The following is a 21,580-nucleotide window of genomic DNA, read 5'->3' as shown; positions in this document are numbered from 1 at the left end:
TGTGTTCTTAAAGTCTTTGGAAATTGCTGATTAAGATTTTTAACCAGCTCCAGCCTGCTGGGTTGTTGTTTTTGATCGCACTGCTTTTTCACTGCTCAGTAGCTTGGTTTTAATGTTTGGTATTGTCACAGACCACTCCAATAAGGTTGTTGAAGGTTTTGTAAGCTGCCTGTTCCAGTGTGTGAGCAGCTGTGGAATTTGATGAGCAGTGGTAGCAGAGCTTTTTTCCTGTAAGTACTTCCTGCGACGGGGTGAGCTCCCGTCTTTCGGTCCCAGCTCCTGCCCACCTAGCAGTTCGAAAGCACCCTTAGGTGCAAGTAGATAAATAGGTACCGCTTTATAGGTACGGCGTTTCCGTGTGCTGCGCTAGTGCTGGCTCGCCGGAGCAGCTTCGTCACGCTGGCTACGTGACCCGGAAGTGTCTGCGGACAGCGCTGGCCCCCGGCCTCTTAAGTGAGATGGGCCCACAACCCTAGAGTCGGACCCGTACGGGCAGGGGTACCTTTACCTTTACAGTACCTTTTTTACTCTAGGGTACGCAGTATCAGCACTGAGTGGTACATGATTTTTTTAAAAAATCAAAATGTAAAATAACCCCAATCTCACATGATTACATGTTAGGGTGAAAACCACATCCTTCTGTGCTGTATATATCCCACTGCACAGTCGACTTGCCTGGTCTCTGTGTGTTTCTGTGGCAGACTTGCACAGACTGCACCATGGGTAGGCAAACTAAGGCCCGGGGGCCGGATCCGGCCCAATTGCCACCTCAGTCTGGCCCGCGGATGGTCTGTGAATCAGTGTGTTTTTACATGAGTAGAATGTGTCCTTTTATTTAAAATGCATCTCTGGGTTATTTATGGGGCATAGGAATTCGCTCATTTCCCCCCGCCCCCCCAAAAATAGCTCGGCCTCCCACAAGGTCTGAGGGACAGTGGGCCGGCCCCCTGCTGAAAAAGTTTGCTGACCCCTGGACTACACCAAACCTACAGCTCTCCACTCCTCCATTTCTGCCACCTGAGGCAGCCAGCCAAGGCAGGAGGGTGGCTAAGCCCTCCTGGCAGCTCCATTTGATGCTTGCCACCTTGTGAAGACCAGACCAGACCAGAGAGATGGCACATTGGGAGGCAGAGAGATGCAGCCAAGAAGGGCGCCCTCCAGCTATAAGGTCCAACTTGCCCCTTTGCATCTCCCTTCGTTTCTGCAGGAGACCTTCGCTGTGGGTCATGTCCCATCTTGATGCAGGGCGTGTGTGTTGCCGTTTTGGATTTTCCACACGCCTGGACTGAAGGTTTGTTCTCAGGGGGATCACAGAGTGCCCATTTTGTGTAAGCCAACAACTGAATTTTCTAAATTAGGACCCTGGGGTTGTCTCTGATTTTCTGTGGGATGCAGAAGCAAACCTTACACACAATTTAATCCAAGTAATTTAGGAAATTAAAATTTTGGGAAGGAGGCTGAATGGGGAAGGAGACCGTCACTGTAACCTCCCTCCCCACAACGTTGAGAGGAAGTAGCTAAACTTCCTTCATCCTCTCTTCATGCTTCTCCTTGTTCATTTCATTTCCTCTTGGATCTTGCCAGGTTAGTGGCTGCATTCATGCCACCTTGAGATTTGTTTGATTATTGTTCTCATTTGACTCCATCTATAACTTATTTTTGGCCCGTCTTACTGATATTTGGGTAGAATAATAAACTGTTTCATGGCAGTGATGTCCCTGTGCATCTGATTAAGAATGAACACAAATGGCCTTGCAAAATGCAGGTTATAAGAACCAGAAGACAAGCTTTATTTCAGACAGCAAATATGACTCAGGCACCCAGCAGACCCCTCCAATCAGGAAAGCTGCATTTTGTGGAGTGGTGGTGATGTCGGGAGCAGAGCAGAGGCATGTGGGGGGGAGCCAAACCCTTTATTTGCCCAGTATTTCCTTGCTGGGACACGGGTGGCGCTGTGGTCTAAACCACAGAGCCTAGAACTTGCTGATCAGAAGGTCAGCGGTTCAAATCCTCGCGACGGGGTGAGTTCCCGTTGCTCGGTCCCTGCTCCTGCCAACCTAGCAGTTCGAAAGCACGTCAAAGTGCAAGTAGATAAATAGGTACCGCTCCGGCTCGGCCAATAAAGCAACATGAGTGCCGCAACCCCAGAGTCGGTCACGACTGGACCTAATGGTCAGGGGTCTCTTTACCTTTTTATTTCCGTGCTGCAAATTGTTCCTGCTGGAATTGGCATTTTGATACACAGAGGTGTAAAATCCAAAATGGCAGGTCCCCAATTGACAGGGGACATGACTGACCAGAAAGTGAACTGCCCTGAGACCCAAGAGGAAGCATAAGGAGATCCATTCATTTATGATTACAGTATTTATATCTTTATCCTCCAATTGGACATGGGCTGTAGCTCAATGCTCATGCATCTCACGTATGCATTTTAGTGTCTTCCAAAACAGCTCCCACACAGAACGCCTGAGGGTCACGCAGCCCTGATGGGGCCAGGCTCAGGTTCTTAAGCAAGGTCGCCCATCAGCATTTCCTTGGGTTTCGCCCCACCTCATTCATAGCCTTCATTGTTGTAAAGGCTTTTATTCTAATCCTCTTTTTACGCCTAAGGGCTTCCCTGGTTCTTATTGACTCTTGATTTGTTTCCTGAGGCTCGCAGGACTTGCGTCTTTCACTCTCCAGCCAGGACACTCCTCTGCAATTCTGGGAACACCTTGGGCGACTTACATATATTCTAGGATCGCAGTGTTGGCCATCCAGACAATCTGGAACCTCGCGGCTTCGTTTTAGCGAGAGGAGGAAGGCCGCCTTCTGCGAGGGACAACACCCCCCCCCCTTTAGAATCTGATTCACTTAAAGCAGAGGAACCTTTGCCAGTTCTCCCATCGCGGGAGGGAGGCAGGTTATCCCTCCCCCATCTTCAGGTGGGCTGTTGATTGATTGGGAATATTGCTCCCTCGCCCCTTTGAGGGTTTCAAAGTCCAGCAAAGGGCGGCTTACAGGCACCGGGCCATTCAAAACGGAGAGCGGAGGGTGGGCTAGGAGCCTGGGATTTTTATAGCACTAAAATCAGCCTCGCCCTTTGGGCCTTGGGGAGGCTTCGCCTGCAGTCTCCAGATTCGGGCCCCTTGAAGGAGCCGCCACGCTCTTCGCTGCTATGCCCGCCCTAGACAGAGGTTTCAAAAATCGAATATTGGGAAGGACCCGGGAAGAAACTCTCTTCCTCCATTTGCCCTGGGTTCGGCGAGCGCCATCTCCCCTCCAGAGGGAAGCGGGGAGCCCGGGCGCCTCCTGCCTCCCCCGGCTGCCTGTGGGCTCCCTCGTGCAGTCCCGGCGGGCGGGCGGGCGGGCGCTCTGCACATGCTCGCGGAGCCTCTTTCCCAGCTGCGCGGGGCTTCCTTCGTCGGAGGAGCGAGGGCGCCCGCGAGCATGTGCAGAGGGCCGCGGGGAGGGCGGGCGGCCTTTCCCCTGCGCGACTCCGCCCCCGCCCGGGGTGGCTCCCCGTCTCGGGTCCCTCCCCCGATGGCCGGGAGGAGGCGGGCAGTCGCGCTCGGCCGTGCCTGGCTCGGAGGACCAGCCTCCCTCGACGGGGCGCTCGCGGGGAGGAAGGAGCGCGGCGCCGGCGCTGTCGCCGACTGGACGGCCGGCCGGGATCGCCCGGGGGAATCGGCGCTCTGCACGTGCTCCGGGGCCGGCTGGCCGCTGCGGGAGACTTCCCTCACCGCTTGCTGAAGTACGGGCAACGCAGCCTCCGCCAAGGGCTCGGCGCCGTCGGAAGAGCCCTGCGCGGCGCCCCCTGCAGCTCCAGGTTCCCGGGAGGAGGAGGAGGAGGGTCTCTGGACCCCTGGAGGGGAGCTGCCCTGTCCAGGTGAGGGCGCGGGACTCCCGCATAGCCAGGGCAGAGCAGAGGGACCGATCCACCGGGAGGCTCTGCTGTCTTCCACAGTTCCCATTCGTTTAAAGGGGAGTCTGCCCTCGGGGTTTCCATCTCTTTGAGTCCCGCTTGGATTTGCCACCTGCGGTACCAGCATCTTGGCCTAGGCCTGCCCTGCCACCAGACTAACGCTTCCCAGCATCCAGATACCACTCGCTTCCTTGCAGGATCATTCCCCAGCCGGCCTCTCCCCCTCCTCTCTTGCCTTGTCAGAATAAACGCCGCTTTAGGATTTCACTGCCTACCAGCAGGAAGGGCAGAATTACTACATGTTTACAATTATGAGGCATGGCAGCTAAATAAATTAGGGTAGCTCAGCCTCCAGATGTTGCTGGACTCCAACTCCCACCTGCCCCATCTAGCACAGCCAAAGGAGTCCAGCAACATCTGGTCGCCCCCCCTCCCCCAAGTTGGGGAAGGCTGGAGTAGAGTGGTGCAGAGTTGAGCTATGGTCCTTGCTCCCACGTGAGGCAGTGATGGGCCCCAGCTTGGATGACTTTCAAAGGGGTTTAGGCAGATTTGCTGAGGGCAAGGCTATCAGCAACTGCTGCCCAGGCGGCTTTGTTGTGCCTCTCTTAGTAATGCCAGTTACCAGGATCCACAAGTGGGAAGAGTTGCTGTGGCCTGTTTGAGCGCTTCCCACAAGCGTCTGGTTGGCCACTGTGAGAGCAGGACGCTGCACTAGATGGCCTGATCCAGCAGGCTCTTCTTACATTCCTACTGTGTCCTGAGGGTCAGACTGTCTCCCAAAATCCTCAAGGATCAGGCCTTGTGGCAAGGCTGCTTTCCTTCAGTGGTCCTCAAGTGCCTCCCAACGAATGGATGCTGTTAAAAACAAACAGTTTTATTGATTTTTCATTTTATACATGAATGGATGCTGTTTGGACATCTCAGCATTGGGCAAAGAGAGTGGGGAATCATGCGCTTGCGCCCATTAGGCTGTTCTGCTTCTCTGAAATTTGTCCGTTACAGCCCATGGATTCATGGGCTTCTGGAACCCAGGAGCAGCAGGAGGCCGGTGGCACTGGAGGAGGAAAAGAAGGAGAGATGCTTAGGGTGGGTTAGGATCCTGTACTGTGCAAGAAGGGCTTCTCTCCTCCACAGTCTTCAGTGAATTCACTGGACACAATAATCTTTCATTATTTGCCCTTCCCTTTATTTTTTCCTGCTTCTATCTTATTTTCTAGTCTTTGGAACCTCTGTAGTTTGTCCTTAGCAATCAGGATACTTCTTTCCTTGTGGTGGGTTCATCTGAGATCAGATACAGTGGTACCTCGGGTTAAGTACTTAATTCGTTCCGGAGGTCCGTACTTAACCTGAAACTGTTCTTAACCTGAAGCATCACTTTAGCTAATGGGGCCTCCCACTGCTGCCGCGCTGTGGGAGCCTGATTTCTGTTCTCATCCTGAAGCAAAGTTCTTAACCTGAAGCACTATTTCTGGGTTAGCGGAGTCTGTAACCTGAAGCATGTGTAACCTGAAGCATATGTAACTTGAGGTACCACTGTAGTCCCTAGATGTTATTTTCTGCAAATGCTACTACTGCACAATAAGTGTGGGTGGATGTGAAAACTTTGCAAAGAGGCTTAGGCATGACTCCTGCTGTGCAGGAGCAAAAGACCAGGCACTCATTAAGAATTCACTGTACAGTAAAATAGTATACTGCACCTCTCTACTGAGAAGTAAGTCTCCTTGTGTTTAATGGGGCAGCCTAAGCTTTGGTTTAGGGTTGGCACTGAGGGAGAGTTTTTGTGCCTTTAACATAAATTCAGCTGGTTAAACCTTTTCTAGTAACAAAATACAGTTATGGGGAAAGCTCCACCATGACTCCACTGTCTGATTTTGTGTTATGCCATGCACCAATGACAGCCATTTTATGACTGGCGTCCACAGCACGTTCTCAAAATTTGAAATGTGCTCCCTGTTCCAAAAATGTTGGTGAACCCTGATCTGCTTGGAGACATGTGGAGCAGCATCAGCTGACGCTTGGTTTGCTACAATCAATGATATTTTCCCCAATAGTCCAATTCCTATTTTCTATTTTTAAAAATTCTTTTTGGGGTCTCTCGCTCCCCTCAGACCATTGAAAGGTTTGTCCTCTATGGCTCTTTCCCTGATGGTATGTCTGCTCCTCTGGCCATTTGTAGAGCCAGGGATGGTAAGCTAGTGCGCTGGTTCTGGGGTGATTGATGTGTCACAGAGTACTTCAGTTTTTGCACAATGTCTGTTGATGTCATCTGGGATAAGCAGAGAGGTAGACAGTTTAATGATGGGCCACACATCTGTAGCTGGTAGGGAAGGTAAAATTAAATGGCCTAAACAACTTTGGGAGCTCTCAGAGAGTCACTATTTTGGGGTGGGATTCAATCGAATATTGCCAAATACAAGCACTATTAAATTTGGAGTTATTGCACAACAAGCTCTATTCTCTCCCAAATCAGACTTTTTACAATAAGGATAATGATGCACTAGAAAGTTTGGGATAACATTTTCTTGGCACGACATTGTCGAACTTCCTCTCAAACAAATAGAATAAATGCTCAGTAAATACCCACAAACTTTGTGCAAAGAAGTTGTCTGGAAGCGACCTTCCTGTTAAGCGCGATGCTTAAGCGCTGTTCCAAGAGAGAAAGAGACAAGAGGGGTGAGCATCCCATTGTTGACTGACAGCAGAGGGAGGGAGGTGAATAAAGAACCAAACAGGTTTAGGTCAGCAGCATGTTCACCATCCACACTGTTCAGGTTTTCACTATTGTTTTTCCACCCCTCTATTCCTGACTTCATGATGGGCTGCTAGAACCATCTGCCCACCCTCTTTCCTTGTTGCAGCACCAGCCTAGGACAACAGGCTTAAAACTCCCTGTCCTTTTTCCTTGTCTGTTGTAGGACTGCTTTGTTCCATGCTTTGGGGAAATTTAACTCATTTCATTCTGAGCAGTAGCTGTATTGGGAAAGGACCGTCATAGCTCAGTAGTGCAGAAGGCCCCAGGTTAAATCCAGGTAGGGCTGGGGATGTTGCCCCTCTAGAACCCTGGAGAGCTGCTGCCATGACTGTGCTGCACAGACCAAGGCAAAAATATCTTAGGCTGACTCTTGAGCTGTAGACATCTTGGGTTGAATGCAATCTGTAGGATCTGTGTAATGTGGAGAGCATCCTGTCTGGTAACGTGAGTGTTGAGGAGGCCCTGCAACTCTGAATGTTCTTCCCAATTCTGTTTGGCACAGTATTTAGCAGGACTCCTTGATGTTGGTGCCTTCCCATCTGCGCAATCTCTTGGGTCTTTGACTCTACAACCCCTTACATGTCTACTCTGCTGGAAGTCTCATTGGGGAGGAATTCCAGGGCAGGGCTGAAGCCACTGAAAGAGAGTAAAACTGCCCTTCTCTTCCTAAGGCTTTGGAGGGCTGCTAAAGAGTTTGCTGGTGTTAGTTTCCAGCTGCTGACTTTAAGATTATGTATTTTTATTGTTGCTTTGTTGAGGTTGTTAATGGCTTACTGGCTTTGTGGTAAGCTTCAGTCTTGATTCTCATCTGTGCCATCCTCTTCAGCCAAACAGTGACATAAACATCTGAAAAATAAAAAATCAGTAATATGTCCAGACTCCTGAGTGGAGATTGGCCAGGACATTTCCTTTGTGTGTGTGTCCTGTTTCCCTTTTAAAGTTGCCTGTACTTCTGTGGGTGGTTCGCTTTTTAATTTAAATAATGTTACTACTGTCTTTTAAACCATTGCTCTTTGTGCTGATTGTCAGTTTAAATTTTTGGAGAATATGCCAAATGGTCCTATTTGAAGCAAGGGGTCTGAGAACAGAGTGAATTGTATGGTTTCCTCATGTTGATGTCTGTGCACTTGGGAGACAGAATCCCCAGCCCTATTTTTGTCTTGCATCAACTACAGAGGGATCTTCTGGTGTTTGCATACTGTTAGGCTAGAACTTGGAGGCGGCAAGGGGTTGGTTAAAAGTTGAGACTGGAGACTAAAATGTCTTGGGGCTGCGTGTGGAAAGAACAGGACTCCTGTCTGTTGTGCTGGCTCTGGCCGTAGACGTGGGACTGTTTTGGGTTGGGCACGCCGGGAAAAAGGAAGGAAACTTCATTTTCCTGATGAGATTTTGACACCACCATTAATGTCTCTTTTGTCTGAATAACTCATATCGGGTTGAGATGCATGTTATGCATGCAAATAAATGAATGAATGAATGTGTAAGGCTAGGTAGGATTCAGGACATGTTTGTGTTTGCTTTCCATTGTAACCAGAAGCATTCCTTGTTCAGCTGTGAGGCGATAATGAGTGCAGTGATCTCTAAGGCTATTTTGCGACACGTAAAACAAGTCCTTGGTTCTTTCTGGATTTGCTGGTTTACCTGGAGGCTGTGCAGCTGGTCTGGGGAGGGGGTATTTCACACCAGTCTCTAGCACTGCTTTGCACCTTCCTTAAGTCGTTTTGCCTGGCTGGAATGTGTCCTTGATTTATGGTAATACCACTTGCTTGCCTGGACCCAGAGGAGTGTGTGTGTGTGTGTGTGTGTGTGTGTGTGTGTAGCAAAAACACACTTTTTCATGGCTGGAATGTGGCCTCTTGCAGGAAAGAAAGAGTTTTGTCCATTGCTATCTGGTCCTGCCAAATTGCCCTGATATGCAGCTGCCAGAAGGTTCCCCATAAAGCAATGCAGCCTTCCAGCTGGATAAAAGTTCCCCATTCCTGCTTCAGAAAAACAGGTTCTGGTATATTTTACTTTATTTCTTCTACTACATTACTATGCTTTTCTCCAAGGAGCTTACAGGTTCCCCACACCCACCCACAGCACCCACAGCACAACAACCCTGTAAGGTAGGATAGGCTGAAAAACAGCAACTCACCCAAGATCAGCCACCCACAGAATTTCACAGGCTTGTGTGTCTTGAGCGCAGCCAGTCTCTCTGGCCTTGGCTCATCTTCCCTGATCATAGAACAATGTAAGGTGGAAACTTTTGTCCACATTTGCTTGTGGAAAAGCAGATCATAGCTGTCAACGTTTCCCTTTTTTAAAGGGAAATTCCCTTATTCCGAATAGTATTCCTTGCAAGAAAAGGGAAAAGTTGACAGCTATGAAGCAGATATAGCTATGTTGTTTCTTGTGGAGTTTTGATTTCTTTAATGTATGCTTGTTTGATAAGCAACCTTTGAAATAAACTCACACGTGAGAAAGGGCGAAGTTAAGCCACCTGATGTTGGAAAAGGCCTGACATTTTTGGGTCTCAGGATGGAAATGTTGGCAGGGTTTGAACTGACCTGTCATTACCACAATGTTGGGGTAGCAGATGGAAAGGGAAGCATCTCTTTCAGAACTCCTGTAAAAACATGCATAGGGCTTTGGGGAGCAAATCCTGTCCATCTTTTGTCTGAGGCTGTAGTATTAAGGAGAAAAGTCTCTCTCTCTCTCTCTCTCTCTGTGTGTGTGTGTGGTGTGTGTTGACTTTGAGCAGCAAAAATTGAGACTTTCAAATAATTAAACTGCTATGGGTTAGGCTGTCTGTTGCTGCTTGTAGTGGATTTAGACCACGCAGGTGGCACTACGGTCTAAACCACTGAGCCTCTTGGGCTTGCTGATCAGAAGGTCGGTGTTCGAATCCCTGCGACAAGTAGATAAATAGGTACCACTCTGGCGGGAATGTAAACGGTGTTTTCTTACGCTGCTCTGGTTCACCAGAAGTGGCTTAATCATGCTGGCCACATGACCCGGAAGCTGTCTGTGGACAAACGCCAGCTCCCTTGGCCAGTAAAGTGAGATGAGCGCCGCAATCCCAGAGTTGTCCGCAACTGGACCTAACGGTCAGGGGTCCCTTTACCTTTACCTAGGTTGTCGGGAGGTGCTCCCCTGGCAAGCCCTCTGTTGCTGCTTGTCAGAGAATTGGAGGGCACTTTCTTTCCATCTTAGTCTAGCATGAGAAGAACTGTTCTCCACCTTCCTTAGGGGTTGGGCTGAAAAGCCATAGAACTAGGCTGAGCTAGTGCAGAAAGTTTATAAAAACTGGGCGCAACATGCTTGATTGCAGAAATGTGTGGCTTGTTGTGTGTGGGGTGTGTGTGTGTGTGTTGATTTGCTAACCCAGCATTAACATTTAACATTAATGTTAAACTTTGACAAGTAGCTGAAACCTTACTACACATTAGCGTGTTAAAGCGTCATTCCTTCAAGCTCCGGTGTTTGCTGCAATAGCAGAGACAGCTGCACCATCTCCTTGGCTTCTAAATTATTTTAATTATTGCAATGTTAGCTTTTTGTGAGCTACTGGATGTATAGACCTGCACTGTAGAAGATCCATCAAGATCTCCAAGATCCTGAGACACTCTGGAGGTGTGGGGGAGGGAGCTCCTGGAGGATGGCACCAGAAATAATGAGTGCAAAGTTTGTTTTTAATTCACACTTGTACTCTGGCATGTCCTGTGTGCTGAGAAATGGGGGCCAGGCTGGGAGGGAGGTCTGGGTGAATGTAACTCAGAAGGGAAACAAGAAGAAAACTTTGGCTCACCCCTTGCAAAAGGAAAAAAGAAAAAGCTGGTAGTTGTAGTTGGGGAAACTTTTTCTTGTGCCATTGTTTTGTACCTGTGACCCTTGTCCCCTCCCCTGGAGAGCCTGTTCTGTCCAACTTTCACTGTGAGCCACTCTTGGCTGCTTCTCCATTGTCTCTCCCACATGGAAGTGATGTCAGAGCACAGATGTTTCCATCTCCAGGTTTTTCTCTAGGTAGTCAGGCACTACAGTGACTCAGGGGTCAGTCATTGGTTTTCCAGCTGGGCCCCCTGCAGCCCTGCTGGAACCTTGGAGGAGACCAGAGTCTGATAGGACCCTGGAACAAAACCAAACTCTGCAATAGGCTTAGATTACAGCTGGGGTCTGGAGGGTATCCCAACGATTGCCTCTTTCTCCTTCCAAAATTCCGAGGGAAAGTTTGTTTGGGCTTCAGTAGAGGCTTCTGTCTTGGGGCTAGGGGTGTGTGTGTGTGTGTGTGTGTGTGTGTGAGAGAGAGAGAGAGAGAGAGATTTGGCAGAAAAATAGGGAAAAGTTTCACTCCATCTCTCTGCACACCGTAATACCAATCCTGCTCAGGAGATCCCTGTGTCTCCTATTTAAAGAATCTGAAATTTCCACAATAAATGCAAATTTAATCTATCACCTGGAAGGGGTGAAGGGTGCCTCAAGTAGCTAGATGACCTCTTCTGTGGTCTGGAATATGATGCTTACCAGTGAATCAAATCAGGAGCGTCCAGTGTCTGCCCGCAGAACTGATAACTAAGGTGGTTCTGCCCACAGAACTGATAACTGATAACTTTTATAACACCTCCCCTTCTTCCCTTCTGTTTCCCTCTCATTAATGGCAACAAGAATAAATTGTGGTTCTTGTACAAATGGGAATCAAGCCCTTGGTGACTTGACCTGTCCCAGAGGGCTGTCGTGAGGTGCGAGTGCTGCTCTCGGTGGGGTACGAAGACAATAAATACCCATTCTGATTATTTGAAAATACCCATCTTTTCCAGAAAGGCAGCTTTTGACCAGCTCAGTTTCTTTGGTTCACTTCTCCTAGCCCCTTTGTGGGGAAGGGTATTCCAGCTTGATGGTTGTCACCATGACTCCTACTTATCTGCATCAGGTACAGCTGGTCAGGTGCGGCTTTGGTGGAAGGTGGGCTTACACCCCCCCCCAATGCTATGCTATAATTCTCTTCCTCTTTGATTCTACCTCTTCCTTACCAGAGCATGGAATAGAAAGCTCCCCCCACAAAAAAAGTTAGCTTGGCTGGAGGGTTGTCATGCATGAAGGTGAATTGTTTGTGGAGCTGCTCCAAGGGCACAGCGACTTGCCTGCTCCAGGAAGCCCTCCTTTTGGATCCCTCCCTCTGGCCCCTTTGCTGTACTGCAAGAGTTGTTTACCCAACAGCTGCTGGGAGCCAAAAGTGCCCTTGGAGAACAGAAGTTTGAAAGGCACGGAAATTCACCCTCCTGTAGAGCCCCGGGAGCTCCTGTCGCTTTATTGGTGCTGGCAAAGGATCCCTACCCTCTTCAAAAACCCCAGCGCTCTGGAGTGTGTGAACTGGCTCAAATGAGGTTTGGAAGTCATTCAGAGACAAGTGTACATGTTGCTGGGACAAAGGGCTCTGAACCCTCCAGAAATGCAACAAAAATGCAAAAGACGATCATTAATATTTGCTAACTGGAAGATTGCAGAGTTTGCCCCAGGATGAGGAAGAGCAGAGATGGGATGAAGGCTGCCTGGCCCAGTGGGTTGGTTTGGGCCTCCACTAATACCAGCAATCTAGGATCTGAGCCTCAGAGAAGGAACCCTGTGCTCCCTGATAAAAAGTATCCCCACTGATAGAAAATGATCCTCTGGCTTGGAAAGCTAGGCTGAAACTCTTCTCTGTGATAGGTAGGGATATGTATAGATTTTCATGGGAATTCTTTCAAACTTTGCACCATGAAAAATAGGTGTCTCAACCTGTGGGTCCCCAGATGTTGTTGGACTACAACTCCCATCATCCCTGAGCTCTGGCCTTGCTAGCTAGGGGTGATGGGAGTTGTAGTTCAACAACATCTGGGGACCCACAGGTTGAGAAAGGCTGGTTTATAGGATCTTTTGACTTGAAAGAAGCTGTTGCCCTTCCCCAGTAGACGAGATCACCTGAGCTGGGGGGGGGGGTCCAGGGCTAGTGGAGGAGCACATGGGGCTCACCCCATCCCACATGCAGAACCCTACTAGACAGGCAGGTGAAGCTTTTATTCACCACAATATCTGAGGAGAGCAGGCTGCCTTAGGGAACCCAGAAGGGATGGGGTTCTGCCACCCTCCAAGCAGTACCTGCTGTCTGGGGCCACAGGCTCACCCTACCCAATGGTAGGACTGATGCTGGAGGAGGGGAACGCTTTCACTCTGCCATTTCCCCAATTAACAAGCTATATCAGGGGTCAGCAACCTTTTTCAGCCGTGGGCCAGTCCACCGTCCATCGGACCATGTGGTGGGCCGGACTATATTTTGAAAATAAAAATAAAAATGAACGAATTCCTATGCCCCACAAATAACCCAGAGATGCATTTTAAATAAAAGGGCACATTCTACTCATGTAAAAACACGCTGATTTCCAGACTGTCCGTGGGCTGGATTGAGAAGGCGATTGAGCCGCATCCAGCCCCTGGGCCTTAGTTTGGCTACCCCTGAGCTATATGCCCTGCTTCATTCCCTCGGTGGCTGATAACAGCTGGGTTGGGGGGAAGAGTTCAAAACAGGAAAAGGGGAGGTGGGGGGAAGGGTCAAATAACTACCCTGTGCTGAACTGAACCTGTCCCTCCCAGACCCCCCCCCCAGGCTTGTGGAAAACAGCACAACTCTGTCAGGCCTTGAAGTGATGCACAGATAATTGAGCTCTTTGGCTAGACAGGAGCTCAGAAAGCTGCTGGCACCCCCCTCCAATCTGTCTGATTCTTTATTTTGCATCTTCTGAGCTAAGGCTGGTGCAGGTGAGGGGGGGGGAGGTGCCTGGCTCTTGCTGACCAACGGCTTGTAGGCACTGAACTGTGGACCCAGTGTGTCGGCGGTCTTTTGCTTTTGATGGATAGCGTTGCATTGAAAGTCCAAAGGCTCTTCTGGCAAATTTTAGAGAGGAAAACAAACAAAGTGGCACAGCGGAAGTTGACTTTGTTTGTCTGCATGCTACGTGCTTGCAACCACCCTCCTCTAAGTAAACCCCGCATTGTATGCCTGGGTTGGCTAGAGGTGGCCTGCAGGGCTTTGCCCAGCAGTTTGGAGCAGTTTCCTGATTCTCCTGATGTTCTCGGGATCTGCATGCCGGCCGTGATTCAGAGGGAAGCCTTTAGAACCCGCAAGGAAAGGGTTGTTGCGTTATTCCTGGAAGTAAGAGTTTATTCTACTCTAGCCGGAATGGAATGTATATTGATTAAAATTTACTTTACCATAAAAATTGGAGATACTTTGCCTTCAGTATAAATATTTACAAACTGCTCATGTAAGTTGTCAGAATTTTCCGGGTTGTAAGCAACAGCGGTGACTAAAAGAAAAGCAAACAAGGTCTTCAGTTTGACTGTCAACTCCTCTATAGCAGGCATAGGCAAACTCCAGCCCGCCAAATGTTTGGGACTACAATTCCCATCATCCCTGACCACTAGTCCTGTTAGCTAGGAATGATGGGAATTGTAGTCCCAAACATCTGGAGGGCCGGAGTTTGCCTAGGCCTGCTCTATACACTCCCCAGCTAGCCTTAAACCAGGGGTCAGCAAACTTTTTCAGCAGGGGGCTGGTCCACTGTCCCTCAGACCTTATGGGGGCCCGGACTATATTTTATGGGGGGGGGGAAAAGAACAAATTCCTATGCCCCACAAATCTGGCCCCTGGGCCTTAGTTTGCCTACCCATGCCTTAAGCCTTAACACACCCTCCCTCCCTCCAGATCTGCAATATAGGATAGTGTTAACTTTCTGAAGAAGTGTGCATGCACACAAAAGCTCATACCAATAACAAACTTAGTTGGTGTCTAAGGTGCTACTGGAAGAATTTTTTTTATTTTGTTTCTTTACACAGTTGTTGTTAATGGTCACATGAAGATATAATGTATGTTAAATACTTTGAACACTCAAAAGTACTGTTTCCATGCTAAGTATCACTATTATTCACAATGATGATATTATTAGCAACATTAAAATCTCACAAATGACCCAGGTTCCATTGACATAATAGCCCAGAACTAACCAATCGGAATAAGAGGAGAGTCGTTGAGAAATACCATTATGACTGCAATATGCTGCTTTCCAGTCCAAAGCTCCCCAAAGTAGTGAATAGCAGATTGAAACAACAGAATATAATACAAAATGCCATACATTGCAACAAAATAGGGCTCCAGAAAGGCCTTATCAAGCTCAAGGATGAAAGAAGATTCTCAGCAGCTACATCCACACACTTAAAAACCTGAACAGACAATGAGAAATATTTAAAAAAGCTTTCACCAACTAGACAAATTACAGGTCCTACCACCACTACCATTCTGACTCCCTTGAATAATTTCTAATTTGGCTGAAGATCGCACAATTTACAAGAAATATAATGGTAGCAATATTTAAAGAAACTATTCAGTAAAAAAGCTTTCAGACAATGAGCAGAAAAGAAAAATAGGTAAAATGTGACACAGAGAAGACAACCTCTGTGCATTCTTTGATAGGATTCAGTCAGCATTAGAAGTACTGAAAAATGAACAAGCAGGGATATAGAAAACCCCAGCTCAACTCCTAAAGCAAGCAGGCAGAGACTTAAAAATACACCTGTTAGTACCTCTCCCTCAAAATTAGGCAAATATTGACAGGGTTGTTAATAAATAGATTAAGCCACACTTCAGAAATACGGTCACAGCCTTTGCCAACCTGGTGCCCTCCTGCATCAGCCTTAGCCAACTAAGTTACAGAGCATTTATTGACAGGAGCAGGCTATGATGACAGAAGAAGAATACGTACATTGTTAAAAGAAAACAGGAAGCTGAACCGAAAGCCAAAATGCGTACAGTGGCTTGTCAGGTGAGCTTTGTCTCCGGTACTATGTTTACAGTGGATGCAATTCAGAAAGTGAAGTTAAGTGGCAGATAATGGAGGGAGACCAACAACAAACTAACAAACTAGATAAAGGTAAAGGACTCCTGACAGTTAAGTCCAGTCACAAACGACTCTGGGGTTGCGGCACTCATCTCGCTTTATCGGCCGAGGGAGCCGGAGTACAGCTTCAGGGTCATGTGGCCAGCATGACTAAGCCACTTCTGGCGAACCAGAGCAGCGCACGGAAACGCTGTTTACCTTCCCGCCGGAGCGGTACCTATTTATCTACTTGCACTTTGATGTGCTTTCGAACTGCTAGGTTGGCAGGAGCTGGCAACAGGAGCTCACCCCATTGCGAGGATTCGAACCGCCAACCTTCTGATCAGCAAGCCCTAGCCCAAGATGGAAAACTTGGGTGCAAGATAAATTTGGCATAACACAGTGGTTCCCGACCCTTTTGGTATGGTAACCCACAATGCTTATTATGATAACCCATTATTTTGGTGACCCATTGGTTTATTGTCACATGGGGTTTGGACCACAGGCCTTTGGCAGCTGTCAGTTTCGTGTATTTTAACTGCAACTTTGCCCATTCTCTAACATTACTTGCGGCAACCTGGCAAAAAATCTGCTTAACACTTATTAAAGTGGAGTTTGTTGGACTATTTGTAGCACTTACAGAGTTATTTGGTTTTGTTCATGGGAATGTAAGAACCATCTGATTGCAGGATTGTACTTAATAAGCTATAAAAAATTATTCTAAAAACGCACGGCTGCATGAGCAAATATAATGAACTTCAAATCACCCCTGGATTAACTATTGACTAACCTTGGCAGCAAATACAGTAATGGTTTGCCACAGGGTGCTTGTGCAGGGAGGTGTTTTGAGTGATGGTTGCAAATTGCCTCTGATGCACATTGGAGGTGAGCTGTGACTTCCTGCGTTGTGGTGGCCCATCACTGGGTCAGGGCAGTTCCCAAAGTGTTAAAATGTAAGCCTTTCTGACGTTCAGTTACAAGTGTCAAAACAGCATTATAAAATGTGAACTAAACAAAAAGTTGAAAGGTATTCATCAAAGCAGTTTAGGGTGACAAGCAGTGTTTATTTTGGGTTTGCTCAGTGCTTTTTTCCTAAAAAAATGTTTTAGGGGTACTTTCCTTTTCATACTCATATTGAAATACTGCCCCTCAATGAGGCCAAACTTAGATTCACAAAATGTTTAGGGTATGCATCCTCCTGCGTCCCCCCAGAAAAAAGCACTGGGTTTGCTGCTTATAAAGCCTGCAACCCTTTTGCTGGTTGTGACCTATGGATTGGGAAACACTGATATAACTGATGTTTTATAAAAGGAAGACCCATGGATGAGGAGAATAAATTTACTTTATATACTGTATTTTTTGCTCTATAGGACGCACCGGACCATAGGATGCACCTTGTTTTAGAGGGGGAGAACAAGAAACAAAAATTCTCCCCCTCTCTGCTCAGCGCCCCTTCAGCAAAGCGGCAGGAGAAACGGAGCCCCTTCCATTTCTCCTCCCACTTGGCTGAAGGGTCGCTGCACAGCTCTCCCTCTCTGCTGAAGCCAGGAGAGTCTATCCCTGAAGCCTTCGGAGCGCAGCGCGAGTTTCCGCTGCGCTCCGCAGGCTTCGGGTTCCTTTTGCTGAAGCCGGGAGAGCAAGACTCTCCAGGCTTCAGTGAAAGCAACACGAAGCCTCCAGAGCGCGGAGGGAGTGCTCCCTCTGCGCTTTGGAGGCTTCGCGTTGCTTTCGCTGAAGCCAAGGAGCCTGCATTTGCTCCATAGGACACACACACATTTCCCCTTAATTTTTGGAGGAGAAAAAGTGCGTCCTTTTAAATACTATACACACACACACACACACACACACACACATATATATATATATATATATATATATATATATATATATGGCTCTGTGTGGAATGTGACCTGGAAAGATTTGAAATGAAAGTGGATGGAGAACTATTGGACAGAACTGGAGAGGACAAAGACTGATGCGAAGTGTGACGAGGAAGACATCACGTATGAAGGAGGCAGGTCCAGGGTCAAGTCTGGGTGTGACTAACCTTCTCTGGCCCAAAGCCTGCATTGAAGGTTGGCCGTGTTCTGAGGGTTGCATGCCATTTGCAGGCACACACACAAACCCATTCACCACACCTAAAGCACACCTGAACTCACCCAGGCAGACCATACACAACCCCCACCCCACAGAGGAACAGAGGAAGCAACAGCCTTAGGCACTGCCAGGCCATTGGTCCACCCAACTTAGGGTTGGTGATGCTGACTGGCAGCTGCCATCCAGGGTTCAGCTGCAACTTTCTTTTCCTTGCAGGTTTTTCATTGGCAGGGGAAGAGTGTTGCTTCTTCTTCAGGGTTGGCCCCCAAGAGTACACTGGGAGTTTCAGGGGTGGGGAAGGAGTTGCTGCTGGGGTTGGATGCAGCAGCGGCTTCTGCGGGCCTGAGCCCCCCGGGTGATGTCATTTTTGCTTGGGTCTCTTTGTGCTGAACGCAGCCTTGGCTGCATATTTAAACATCTGACTGCCCGGAGGAATGAGTTAAAAAGGAGACTCTGGTCGGAGGCCAGTTTCCCAGAGAATGGAATGATAATTAAGGAAGCAAGGACTGCAATAATGCTGGGAGGGCGGCCAAAGCATCCAAGAAGGAAGGCATACATGACACAGAAAGCGGCTGGGGGTGGGAGGGAGAGAAGCACCCCTGTTTATAATTGGGTTTTGATAGGGATGGTAGAGTAGCAAGTGAATGAGTTGAGTGTATGTAATTGTGCAAATGAGGCCACTGCCTAGGAGGCCTCCTTATGGGGCACCTGCCTTGCATGAGATGATGCCAGCTTGCACTGGTTATGCACCACACAAACAGAATCCTGGCTCCCATGAGGAGCACATGAATGGGGCCCAGTTCATACAGTCCATGGCAGGGTGGGAACTGCTTCCAAGTGGCATCTTTGGATGGGGGGCCACATCTGAGACGGGGGTGATTGAAGGCTGTGGCCCCTTCCCCCCCCCCAGCCATGGAGCTGGGTCCTAAACAAGTGGAGCATCCTAGCGTCTTATGTTTTAACTGCATTTTAAAGCATTTTTTCCTTTTAAATGCTGTTGCATCAGAAATCCGTCCGGGGTGCCTTCCGTATTGAAACAGAGCAGTAATGATCTCGTTGGGAGTCCCGCCTTACGGAGACACAAGGTTTTCTGGAGTCTCGGCTGGAGGAAAACTTAGTAAAACAAGCCAGATCCTCCTGTGGAGAAAAGGGCTGGTTGTTATCAGATATTTGGACACAAACCAGCTATTGTGCTTGAAAGCGCAAACTGCATTTAGAGGCACCGAAGGCTCCTGGCTCTCAGTGGTAGCTCAGCCATCGTTGCTTTGCCATTGTTTCCACAAAGGCTGCTTTGATGTTCAAGAAAGAACTCCAAAAAGTGAATCACATGTTTCTACCATAGTCTAGTTTGGGGCTCTGCATCAATGGGGCAAGAAAACACCGAGGAGGAAAAAGAGGAAACGGGGCCTTACCTGTTAATTGTACCTTTTAGACCAGCTTTTTCCCAACCTGAAGCCCTCCAGAAGTTTTGGACTACAGCTCTCATCAGTTCCAGGGACACCGGTGGTGCTGTGGTCTAAACCACAGAGGCTAGGGCTTGCCGATCAGAGGGTCGGCGGTTCGAATCCCTGCAACGGGGTGAGCTCCTGTTACTTGGTCCCTGCTCCTGCCAACCTAGCAGTTTGAAAGCATGTCAAGTGTAAGTAGATAAACGGGTACCGCTCCGGCGGGAAGGTAAATGGCATTTCTGTGTGCTGCTCTGGTTCACCAGAAACTGCTTAGTCATGCTGGCCACATGACCCGGAAGCTGTCTGTGGAGAAATGCCGGCTCCCTTGGCCTATAGAGCGAGATGAGCACCGCAACCCGCAAAGTTGTCCACGACTGGACCTAATGGTCAGGGATCCCTTTACCTTTCTCATCAGTTCCAGCCAGCAGGCTTAGACTGGCAAAACAGAGACTCCATACCTGGAAACAGATCAGACTATTTGAGAAAGCCACATGCAATTTTCTCGTACAAAGTGGATCAAGATGCAACTGGACCTCAAGGGGAATGTGGGCCTCTCTGATTAGCTGATTGGCTAGACCTGCAAAGGTCTCTGCACAGCCCTTGACAAGCTGACTAGGTAGCCCTTGTGCCTTTGCCTAATTTCAAACTTTGTGGGTCACCTGATGTGATTGACAGGTGAGCTGCCCTGGTCGCCTGTCACACCTGGCCCACTAGGATGGGGTGGGGGAGATAAAAGATCCAGCCCCCCAGCAAGGCTCAGTTCCCCATCTCTTATCTAGCCTCACATGTTTACCTGAAGGAGGGTGCAGATGGGGAGTCTAGAGAAAGAAAGTCATGCTGCAGATCAGGAAGCGTCTCCAGCTGTTTCATTTCTGTAGCAACACTTGCCCCTAGTTTACATAACAAAGGAGATAGTTAATAGACAAGACCAGGGCTATTCAAAATGAAACCATTTTGGTCACTTTAAAGATAAAGGTAAAGGACCCCTGACAGTTACCGTAAGTCCAGTTGCGGACGACTCTGGGGTTGCAGCGCTCCTCTCGCTTTGCAGGACGAGGGAGCCGGCGTTTGTCCGCAGACAGTTTTTCCAAGTCATATGGCCAGCATGACTAAGCCGCTTCTGGTGCAACGAAACACTGAAACCAGAGCAGCTCACGGAAACGCCGTTTACCTTCCCGCCGGAGTGGTACCTGTTTATCTACTTGCACTTTTTGGCGTGCTTTTGAACTGCTAGGTTGGCAGGAGCTGGGACCGAGCAATGAGAGCTCACCCCATCACGGGGATTCAAACCGCCGACCTTCTGATTGGCAAGTCCAAGAGGCTCAGGGTTTAGACCACAGCACCACCAGCCACCAGCTTTTCACTTTAGCCACCAGCTTTTCTGCAGACCCCAGTCTTACATCTAAGGACCTATAAGAGCCTCCTCAGATGACATCCAGGCTAGCTCCTCAAAATGACAAAAATATTGTTCTTGTTTTTTATTTATTTTTATTTTATGGGCCAGATAAAAATTGCTAAAATGTGAAACAGAAGGGTCTGTGCCATTAGTTAGAGCAGGGGTTGTCAACCTGGTCCCTACCACCCACTAGTGGGCATTTCAGGATTCTAGGTGGGCGGTAGGGGGTTCTACAGCACAAGCTGAATTCTCCTTCCATCGAGCACTGGTGGGTGGTAAGGAAATTTTAGCATCAAGAAAGATGCATTAGTGGGTGGTAGGTATAAAAAGGTTGACTACCCCTGAGCTAGAGAAAGGCAGGCCATGAAGGAAGAGCTTAGGGTTCAGAAAGGAGGGTTGGAAGAGGCAGCTCAAAGGAGGGAGCTTTGATTTGAGTGACTGGGGTATACATAACATTATTGTGATTATTATTATTGAAACAACCAGCTGCACCTTAGCCAGCAGGTGCTCCAGGACCAGGACTGGGAAAGACGCTGCCCCTTGAAGCGTTCCTGGCAGCCAGACTGGACTGGACTGGGCTGGTGGTAAGGCAGACTCACTGCTGGCTTCTTATAAAAATGAATTGCCTGCCCCTTTAAAAAATGTTATTTTGGACACTTATTCTCAATGTGGGTAATGATAAAAACCATCTAAAAGACGCAGTGTAAAAAGCAATACTATAGACAGCAAAACAGCAGATCAAACCCTTTCAGCCCTAAATCAGCCATTTGCAGTCTAATTAAAACCATCACCAAAATGTTTAGGCAAATGAGAAGCTTAAACTGGTGCCAGAAACTGAGTAACCCGGGTGTCAGGCGTGTCTCCCCTGGAAGGCATTCCACAATGGAATGCTAATATTTAAGAAATGATAATGTATGAATTAATATCTACCTGCCTGCTGTCTTTCCTTAGCCTAGCCTTTCATTTGCTGAATGCTAAATGTTGGGAGATGGATTAACACTCCTTAATGAAGCTTCTTGTAGCCCATTAGCCTAAAGGAATATTCTCTGCAGCAGGTGATTGTGTGCTGCTTTAGATTTTGTGGCTCAAAGGCTCTCT

At 48.3% G+C, this 21,580-nt stretch overlaps 1 protein-coding gene across 3 annotated transcripts in view; it reads left to right on the top strand.

Moving 5' to 3' along the window:
- The first annotated feature begins 1,207 nt into the window (after positions 1–1,207).
- The window catches only part of CGNL1 (cingulin like 1), a 79,953-nt gene continuing 59,580 nt past the window's right edge, over positions 1,208–21,580 (top strand). For 2 of the 3 annotated variants that reach the window (XM_053365387.1, XM_053365385.1), the window contains exon 1: positions 3,768–3,868. The gene's annotated coding sequence lies outside the window, so the exon portion shown is untranslated. Of the gene's footprint in view, positions 1,292–3,767; positions 3,869–21,580 lie in introns of those variants that run through there. The other variant, XM_053365386.1, reaches the window with a different exon arrangement.

Source organism: Podarcis raffonei, chromosome 14 (assembly GCF_027172205.1).
Source record: "Podarcis raffonei isolate rPodRaf1 chromosome 14, rPodRaf1.pri, whole genome shotgun sequence".
Lineage (NCBI taxonomy): Eukaryota > Metazoa > Chordata > Lepidosauria > Squamata > Lacertidae > Podarcis > Podarcis raffonei.
The sequence above is the reverse complement of the archived record's forward strand: the minus strand, read 5'-3'. Positions and strand labels throughout refer to the sequence as shown.